This window comes from Ursus maritimus, unplaced genomic scaffold (assembly GCF_017311325.1).
Source record: "Ursus maritimus isolate PB19 unplaced genomic scaffold, ASM1731132v1 scaffold_18, whole genome shotgun sequence".
NCBI classification, from domain to species: domain Eukaryota; kingdom Metazoa; phylum Chordata; class Mammalia; order Carnivora; family Ursidae; genus Ursus; species Ursus maritimus.
In genome coordinates, this window is record NW_024424230.1 from 40,469,118 (window position 1) to 40,479,985 (window position 10,868).

Below are 10,868 nucleotides of genomic sequence, written 5' to 3' on the forward strand. Positions count from 1 at the left end.
TACATGCCATTTTAAAGGTTATTTTGAGCTATTGTGAGGTGTTATTGCCTGCTGGTGGGAACCTTGTTACTTGTGTGGCAGGGGAGTGAATTCAGTTAGTTTTTGCTAAGGTTGTGTGGATATCCCTGTGGTAGTAAATGTGCAGAGTTCAGTCCCTTTACATTTCTATAACTGTGTATTTCAAAATTCCCCATTGCCCAAAGCTGCCACAGCTGTCATTCATATAAATACACATTTTTAAAGGAAGTTTCTAACTGATTAAATCAGATGAACAATCTTATTAAAACGCCATAGAGGCTATATACTCCAGAGATTCTCAGGATGGTACCTAAAACCATCTACACTTGGAGGTTTAGTCTATATTCAAACCTGATAAAATTAGCTATTCTATCTTGACTACACCCACATTTATCTAGGTAGAATACTGGTTCAGGTCAAAGGTCTGAATGGGGGCTACCATAATACTTATATTTCATTTTCTTTTTTTATTGAAAGTTTATACTAAGAGAATGTTAAGGTGCAGGGTGATGTGGCCACAAGAAAGTGGCCTGTGTGGAACTGTACCCAGACCACTGATGCTCATTGCACCTGTCTAGCACAGGGCTACTACTCTGCACCTGGCTGACAGCACCATGCTGAAGCAATTCAACAAGAGAGACAAGGAATCAGGTGGGGGGTCCAACCTATTCCAGCATCTTGAGAAGAGTGCAGTACTCCAGGAGACCCATGTATTTATTGAAATTCCCATTAACCCTCAAAAATGTGCCCTCATCCTCAACAAGATCTTTTACCTCATAAACCAGGGGGAATACCTAGGGACCACTGAAGTGACTAAGGTCTTCTTTGCATGACCAAGTTCTTTCATTCCCATTATCCCACACTCTGCTGGATGTGCTACTTGATCATCAAGGAGATATCATGCATTGATGAGGACATCATTATCATCACCAGCAGCCTGACAAAGGACATGACCAGGAAAGAAGATGGCCACCAGGGCCCAGTTATACATGCCCTCTGTCAGATCACTGATAGCACCATGCTGCAGTCTACTGAGCGCTACATGAACCAGGCCATCATGGACAAGGTGCCCAGTGTCTCTAGCTCCTCCCTGGTATCTTCCCTGCACCTGCTGAAGTGCAGCTTTGCTGTGGTCAAGGTCTGGGTGAATGAGGCCTAGCAGGTGGCATGCAGTGATAATCCTATGGTCTAGTACCATGTGCTGGGGTTCCTCTACCATGTGCATAAGAATGACCACTTGGCTGTCAATAAGCTAATTAGCACGTTCAGCACAGTCTCAAGGTGGCCAGCAAGCAGCTGGAGGAGAAGGATGGCAGCCATGACAGCCCACTATTAGACTTCATTGAGAGATGCCTGCCCAATAAGCACAAGATGGTGGTGTACAAAGCCATCTCATCCATTGTCAATCTGCCAGGCTGCAGTGCTAAAGAGCTGGCCCCAGCTGTGTCAGTGCTCCAGCTTCCCTGCAGCTGTCAGCAGTGATGGCCTGCAATCTGGACCTGGAGAACGTGGTTACATACTCAAATAGCAGCATCACCACAATGGCCATCACTATACTTCTAAAGACTGGCAGCAAAACTGCCTCATGAAACAGATCTTGTCCTTCATGTCGGATATCTTGGATGAGTTCAAGGTGGTGGTGGTCCAGGCCATCAGTGCACTGTCAGAAGTATCCTCAAAACATGTTGGGGTTATGAACTTCCTATTCACAATGCTGTGAGAAGAGGGTGGCTTTGAGTACGAGTATCATGGACTGCATCATCAGCATCATTGAGGAGAACCAGGAGAACAAGGAGATTGGGCTTTGGTACCTGTGTGAGTTCATCGAGGACTGCAAGTTCACCATGATGGCCACCCATGTCCTGCATCTCCTGGGCCAGGAGGGGCCCCAGACCAACAACCTCTCCACACATATCTGCTTCATGTATGATTACTTGGTCTTGGAGCATGAGGAGGTCTGGGCAGGTGCTGTAAGTGCTCTGGCCAAATCTGGAGCCCAGAAAGAAGAGATGTTACTCAGTATCTTGGTGTTGCTGAAGAAGTGTGTGATGAATAATGACAGTGAAGTAAGGGACCAAGCCACCTACTATCTCAATATTCTGGAGCAGATAGAGAAGGCCCTCAATTCAGACTATATTCGAAATGGTCTGACTGTTTCCATCACTGGTCTGGAGAGAGCTCTGCAGCAGTACACTTGAGAGCCATCAGAAAAACCTTTTGACCTCAAGTCTGTGACCCTGGCCACCATGCCAATAGCAGAGCACAGAACCGAAAGCACCCTCATCACCGCTGCCAAGCAGCCTGAGAAAGTGGCAGCCACCTGGCAACAGATCTTCCAGGAGCAACCGGTGGAAAGTACCAGAGTTCCGTGGGTGGGGTCCCCACTTCAAGCTCTCACTTGAACCTGTGATCCTCACTGAGTCAGAGACAGAGTATGTCATCACTGCACCAAACACACCTCCACTGACCACATGGTGTTCCAGTTTGACTGCACAAACACACTCAATGACCAGACTTTGTAGAATGTCACAGTGCAGATGGAGCCTACTAAAGCCTACAAAGTGCTCTGTTACGTGTCTGCCCAAAGCTTACCCTACAACCAGCCTGGGACCTGTTACACGCTGGTGGCACTGCCCAAGGAAGACCCCACAACTGTGGCCTGCACATTCAGTTGCATGACAAAATTTTCTGTCAAGGACTGTGACCCCACCACTGAGGAGACTGATGATGAAGGCTATGAAGATGAATATGTGCCAGAAGATCTGGAAGTCATCATTGCTGATCACATCCAAAAGGTCATGAAGCTGAACTCTGAAACAGTCTGGGATGAGGTAGGGGATGAGTTTGAGAAGGAAGAAACATTCACCTTGTCTACCATTAAGACACTTGAAGAGACTGTGGGCAATATGGTACAATTTCTGGGAATGTAGCCTTGTGAGAGGTCGGACAAAGTGCTGGATGACAAGAACACCCACAATGCTCCTGGCTGGTGTGCTCCAGGGTGGTCATGACATCCCAGTGCACTCCCAACTGCTGCTTTTGGACACAGTAACAATGCAGATGACAGCTAAAAGTTCAGAGAAGAAGCCAGTAGACATCATCTTGGCATCTTTGGGCTAAGAGGCCAAACTGCATAGGCCCTACTCCTATCATTATCCTCCCAACATTATGCAGAAGGCACGCCTTCCTCCTGAACCCAGTGGAAACTTCTTCCCAAGCCTCAGTATTCAAAAACAATTAGGAATCAGTGAAAAAAAATTTTTTTGTTTAACCACTGCCCCAGGACTGCTAAGGAGTAACTTTTTTTTTTTTCCTTTTTTTCAATAGGGGATGATTTTAGCTTGTCCTAGAACCTGCTGTCCTGCCTGTCAGGGAAGGGGCATCCAGATGAATAAAATGCTCGCACCTCCTCTTGAATTTATCACCTAGGAAACCGCCTTATCCTTATAAATAAATCAGCACATATTTTTAAAAATGAAATAAATAAAAGAATGTTAAGTTGTAGGAATAAATACATGCGGACATTTGGGATTTTACAAATGGGTCAACTTGTCAGAATTGGTGTTAATGGAGCTTAAACAAGGCCTCCTAAGAAATGAATGTTAGCGATAATTCTGGAACTTTGTGGCTTGACACACGTCTTTAACACCCTCCCCAGGATTCTGAGATGTCCCACAGAGAACTCAAGTGATTAGGCCCTGGAGGCACTTGAGCTTGTCTCTCAGGTCAGGAATTTTACAACGGACACAGTATCTTGTGGTGATGGCATTGGAATAATGTGTAAAGCAAGGTTCTGCCTTGCAATGCTGTGGTCTGTGGTCCCTAGAGAGAAAGAGAGCAAAAACAAAATAATGGAGAAAACCTTTATTTTTGAGAAAACAGGTGCATCCAAATGTATAGGTCCAATTAGTTTGGTGGAATCCAACCACCACCTTGGGGCTGATGCAGAAAGGCAAGTTCCTACAGGAAATACCAGGGTGAAATCCCCTACATCCTGTTCCTGGGGACAGCTGGCAAGCCTCTATGGCTTTTGCTCAAAGCCCCCAGTCACCTATGAAAATGCTTATCCTCATGACTTTAAGATCATGCCTCCATTAAAAATAATTACAAATTTTAATATATAATTATAACTCTGTTTATAACATATGACACTTTGTTTTTTATTTTGACTTTTGCACTTCCCAATAAAATACATTTTATGTACAATGTGGGTATTTCCTGTAAAATTCTTCTTTTTTATGGAAGGCTGTAACTATAAAGTGAATGTAGGAGTCACTAATGTGCATTCTATTTTATAATTCCGAATTTCAATACTGAAGCCTGACTGCATCAGCCATGAGTACTCATGTACATCCAGACAATGGAATAGTATTCAGAGCTAAAAAGAAATGAGCTATCAAGCCATGAAAAGATGTGGAGGAACATTTAATGCATATTACTAAGTGAAAAAAGGCCAATCTGAAAAGGCTATACACTGTATGATTCCAACTGTATGACACTCTGGACTATGTGACATTCTGAAAAGAGCAAAATCATGGAAGTTGGGGTTGGGGAGAGAGTAGTTGAACAAGCAGAGCATGGAGAAATTTTAGGGCAATGAAACTGTTCTATGCAATATTACAATGGTGATTCTTTGTCAAAACCCATAGAATGGACAAGACCAAGAGTGAATCCTAATATAAATTATAAACTCTGGGTGATCATGTTGTGTTAATATAGGTTCAGTGGGATATTGACAGTGTGGGAGGCTGTGCATATGTGGAGTCAATGGGTATACAGGAACTCCTTGAACTTTTTGTTCAATTTTGCTTTGACCTTAAACTGCCCTCAATCATCAAGTCTGCTTTAAAAATTACTAAAATGAGATTTTCTGATTATGCAAGTGAAATACTAAAAGTCTAAAGTATCACGAGCTTAATTTTTATTCCATTTTTTCTATGCATATATTGAAATCATTGATGTCATACTATATCTACATAGAATTTATAAAATTTCATATATAAGTTGGAAGTCTGTTTGTTCTTTCCTTTGTCTAAGCAAGCCTATTTATTAAAAACTATAAATATTTTTTAATAACTTAAAAATATTAATATACTAATAACCTTCTTATCATTGGGTATTTGGGATATTTTCAGTTCCTGATTATTATAATAATGTTCTATAAGCATTTTCTGTAAGTCTAATTGTTACATTAAGATACATTACTGTATGTGGACAAACATTTTAAGGCTTTTATTGAATACAGTGCAATACTTTCCAAAAAAGATTAAATCAAATGTTACTCTTACCAGGAGCGTGTGAGAATGCTCTCACAATTCCATCCTCCACATTGAACCTTATAATTTCTGATAGGTAATAATTACCTAATCAACCTTGCCAGTACTTCTTTAAAAGTATTCCCCTATCTCCTCTTCTTTATCCAGAAGAATAAGAATTTGATTAAATACAGACGGTTGAAAGTATTGCATAAGGGTTTTTTTCATAGTGACCTACAGTCTCATTTCATTAGTAAGATTTGACATACACCCTAGTGACATAATCAACCAGATGTGCATAATTGTTTTCAGAACACAATGTGTGAATAAATGGTCAGTCTTTTTTACTTTTTAAGTTTTACGTGAATGGATCCAGTTTGAATAGTTCAGCATCTCTCTTTTAAGTTTGATTTCCTAGATCATGCCCTGGGTTAGTTGGTAATAACTTCCTATGGTAAAGTGGTCTGATGGGATCTTTAGTGACTAATTACTATTAGTATGAACATATGTGCTCCCAAAGACTTTCAACAACTTCTAGTGAAGAGAAGAACTATTGCATATTTATAATAAGCTACGAGAACCATCAATCATGTGATCTTTGAAATACTGACAAAGTCTCAATTCTCCTGGAAAGTTTGTCAAAGGGCATCTCGAGGAAATGCTACAGGTTCATGAATATTTATAAATACTGTCGTAAATTTGGCAACATTCTCAGGCTTTTTGCCTTAACCTTTTAAATGTGATGGGCTGTATGAACTAAATTATGATATGAATGACTAGGAAAACTGATCAGGTGATAGGAGTGCTGTGACATTTCCTCAAGTCCAATATATTATATTACATATATATTACTCTTTCAACATAGTTATTGTGATGCCAAAATATGCACTTAACATTCTCTAATTTGAAAGAGTTATGTTAGTGTAACTCTCCAAAACCATGTTAGGGATTAGTTTGCCTATAATTTTCAGTTATTTTGGAAAATGTGTAGCTGATGTGATACATGCTGATGTATACTTTAATTTGTCATTCACTGAATACATTCCATTTGTCAAACATTGGCTTTCTCACAGCCTCTGTTCTAGGTGCCATGATTACTGCTCTGTCTAAGCCTGACCCTGGCTCTACCCTCCTGAAGGTTCTAATTCTGGGAACAAAGAATTTGATGACCTGTGATGACCCCTACAGTAAAGGAAGTACAGAGTGGGACAAATCACATGCAAGGGAACTAAATCTAATTTGAAAGAAGAAAAAAAAAATTGGAAAAAGTAGCATTGAACCTGAGATTGGGAGGGAGCATAAGAATTAGCTAAAAGATTTGTAGAGGAAACATTATAGTGAAAACCATAAAGTAAGAAAGCATGATCTATTACAAGAATTGCAAACAAAGACCACTACAGCTGGAGCAGAGAGAGTGCATATTAAACCTAAACACAGACTAAGGCTGAGCTGTAGAGGGACACTTGAGCCTTGTCAAACATTTTGAACTTTACCTCAAAAGATGTAACTGAAGAGTTTTAAGCAGAAGAATGATGTAAAAATATTTGTATTTTTAAAATATCACGTTGAGTGCAGCAAAGGAAAACAACTGGAGCAAAGCCGGGATAAAGATACCGAGAGATCTGTGGAGGCAGCAGTGGTGGGCAAGGCAGGCGACGGTAGTGCCGGGATTGATCAAGCGTGGAAACAGTGGCAAAGTCAAAACCAAACTCCTTTGAGAGCTTTTGGGAGAGAACATGAATAGAACTTAGTAACTAATTATATTTGGAGCTGAAGAAATGTATTTAATTTGAGTTGGTGGATACCAGTGTAAGTGTTAAGGTTAAGAATAGAATTCAGCCATTTTGGAGGGCTTGTGGAACAATGAAGTGAAGAAGGATTTAGGCAATTGAATAGAGAGGTCTCAAGTGCAAAAGATAGTGCTGGGCTAGAAATGAGGATTTGGACATTATTAGAATATAGACGATGAAGCTATTAAAGTGGACAAAAATACCTATGGAAGCTATGTAAGAAAAAAAAAGTTCTGATAAATAAAACTCCAAAGTCAAATATTTGGTAAAGAGAGCTGACCTTAACATTTCCCTCAGCTTGACCAAATTTTAGACAGACTCCTTCCTGTCTCTAGACCCTTAACGTCCCTTTTCTCAGAGCATTTGCTTTAGAAAACTTATAAATTCTTCCTTGGCCCCTTTGAGATGCAAATATTTTAAGATTCCAGTAAATGAACATACAGTGTTATATTAGTTTCAGGTGTACAATACAGTGACTCAACAATTCTATGCATTACTTCGTGCTCATCACACGTGTACTCTTAATCCCCTTCACCTATTTCACCCATCCCCCACCCACCACCTCTCCGGTAACTACCAGTTACCAGGAAAACTATGTTTAAGAGTCTGTTTTTTTGTTTGTTTCTTGTTTTTTTTGTTTCTTAAATTCCACATATGATTGAAATCATATGGTATTTGTCTTTCTCTGAGTTATTTCACAGCATTATGCTCTCTCAATCCATCCATGTTGTTGCAAATGGCAAAAACTCTTCTTTTTTATGGCTGAGTAATATTCTGGGATGTAAATCTTATTAAAAGCCTCTTGCCATTTGTACAGTTCAGGATTATCTTTCTCAAGGACCTGGGAATCATTCTTTGAAATGTAATAATCAAGGAAGACAGTAGCTCCATCTCCCAGTTTCTGTGGGAAGGTAGGAGTCCAACTTTGGAGAACACTTAGCTCCAAGTTACAAAATACCTGCTGTCATGAAGTCATTAGAAAGTTTACTTTTCCTGTTGGTAAAGCCAATCAACAAACACAGATGGCTGATGATCTCCCATTCACCTCTGCTCTTAAGAACCTTACCTCCCACCAGGGATGTACTATATGGTGACTAACATAATATAATAAAAAAACATTAAAATTAAAACAAAACAAAACAAAACAAAAAAAAAACCTTACCTCCCACCTTTGTGTCAGAGCTGGGTTCAGATTGAGTCCGGGCCTCTCTTGAATAGAGTCTTTCTTGCCTGTTTAACTTTTATCTGGTGCCACAAAAACAGACTGAGAATGATCAACACTATAGACAGGAAGAAAACCAGGGTATTATAGCATTATGGAAGTCGAGGGAAAATAATGATTCGAGAAAGAAGTTATGCCCATCACTGTCAAAAACTGTTGAAATGTCAAGTATGGTAAAGATTAAACCAATTATATTAAATTAAACATATGTGAATATACTGAAATCAAAGAGTACAGAGTGTGTGGATGGAAAGCAGCTTGGAGTGGGTTGAAGAAAAAGTAGGAAGTAAATAAATGAAGACATCAGGGTAAACAAGAATAAAATACACAGTCTTTATTTATTCCAATAAAAAATTAAACCTGAGCTTTATTTTCCTTCCAGAGTCAAGTTAGAGTTGAGGCATGTGGAACAGAATGTAATGTTTTATCAAAAGCAATTCCTCTCTGACTTTCTTTCTTTTTTCTTTCCTTTCCTTCCCTTCCTCTTTTTCTTTCTTTCTTTCTTTTTTCTTTCTTTCTTTCCTTCTTTCTTTCTTTCTTTCTTTCTTTCTTTCTTTCTTTCTTTCTTTCTTTCTTTCTTTCTTTCTTCTTTCTCCTTCCTTCCTTCCTTCCTTCCTTCCTTCCTTCCTTCCTTCCGTTTCAGGTTTTTATTTAAATTTTAGTTAACATATAGTGCAGTATTAGTTTCAGGAGTAGAATTTAGTGATTCATCACTTACTTATAACTCCCAGTACTCATCACAGCAAGTGCCCTCCTTAATGCCCATCACCCATGTAACCCAACTCCCCCCACCTACCTCCCCTCCAGCAACCCTCAGTTTGTTCTTTACAGTTAAGGGTCTCTTATGGTTTGCCTGCCTCTCTCTCTCTCTCTTTTTTCTTTTCTCCTATGTTCATCTGTCTTGTTTCTTAAATTCCACATGTGAGTGAAATCATAAGGTATTTGTCTTTCTCTGACCGACTTATTTTCCTTACATAGTACATTCTAGCTCCATCCATGTCATTGCAAATGGCAAGATTTCATTCTTTTTGAGGCTTGAGCAATATTCCATTGTGTATATATATCACTTCTTCTTTATCCATTCATCAGTTGATGGAGATTCTTTCAATAATTTGGCAATTGTTGATAATGCCACTTGGGCTCTTTCCATAATTTGGCAATTATGGATAATGCTGTTATAAACACTGGGGTGCATGTACCCCTTCGAATCAGCATTTTTGTATCCTTTGGATAAATACACAGTAGTGCAATTGCTGGATCATAAGGTAGTTGTATTTTTAACTTACTGAGGAAACTCCATACTATTTTCTAGAGTGGCTTCACCAGTTTGCATTCTCACCAACAATGTAAGAGAGTTCCCCTTTCTCTGCATCCTTGCCAACATCTTTGTTTCCTGTGTTGTTAATTTTAGCCATTCTGACAGGTGTGAGGTGGTATCTCATTGTAGTTTTGATTTGTATTTCCCTGATGATGAGCGATGTTAAGCATCTTCTCATTTGTCTGTTAGCTATTTGAGATACACAGTCTCTCTCTCTCTCTCTCTCTCTCTCTCTCTCTGTTAAGTATTCTGGGCTCAAACTCACAACTCTGAAATCAAGACCTGACATCAAGAGTCCGACGCTTAACTGACTGAGCCACTCAGGTGCCCTGAGATGCAGTGTCTTAATCTGATTTCTTTATTAAGTTACTATGTATATGTTCAATTCAGAGACCCCATTGAAGAAATTCATTTCTACTATTCACCATTTTTTATAACATAACCATCTTAAGAAGTCCTTTAAGAAATTTCACAATTACATTGTTGACTTCATTTATGAAATTTAATGAACTGTAATGTTGTTATTGTACTGAGAAGTGTTCTTTTAACAATTTTATAGGTTCATAAAGTATTTTAGTTAGTTCCATGTGAACCTGAAGGCTATGAGAAATCTTACTACCACAAGTATTTGGGCTACAGCTAATCAGAAGCCTATCATGATTCTGTTTGGGTCATTTATTTTGTTTCCTTAAAGATGAATTGAAAACTTCTTAGAACATCATCTTTGGAAGCTAGTTTACTGACATAACTTCCATCCATATGTCCTCACTCAGCCATTTCATGCCACGGTTCTGCTCAAAATCTCAGATGGAAATAGCATTTCACTGTTTATTATTAGTATTTCAGAATGAATTTCTTTTTTTTTTTTAAAGATTTTATTTATTTATTTGACAGAGAGAGAGACAGCCAGCGAGAGAGGGAACACAAGCAGGGGGAGTGGGAGAGGAAGAAGCAGGCTCACAGAGGAGGAGCCCGATGTGGGGCTCGATCCCACAACGCCGGGATCACGCCCTGAGCCGAAGGCAGACGCTTAACCGCTGTGCCACCCAGGCGCCCCTCAGAATGAATTTCTATGACCTGATTTTGACTGAAATTAAACTAGGGTTTATCCATTTTTATTGGGACAGAATGCTATAATCAGAAGCTGTAGATACCCAATGAGTGAATAGGCAATAAAATGGTAATAGGCACTATCATTTATGAAACTGAAAATCTCTGTACTGATACAATATAAATCAGAAAATTGTACAATTATATGGATTCAC

At 39.4% G+C, this 10,868-nt stretch overlaps 1 pseudogene; it reads left to right on the plus strand.

The window, feature by feature from the left end:
* The first annotated feature begins 632 nt into the window (after positions 1 to 632).
* LOC103663222 lies at positions 633 to 3,138 on the plus strand (annotated as a pseudogene).
* Positions 3,139 to 10,868: the final 7,730 nt, after the last annotated feature.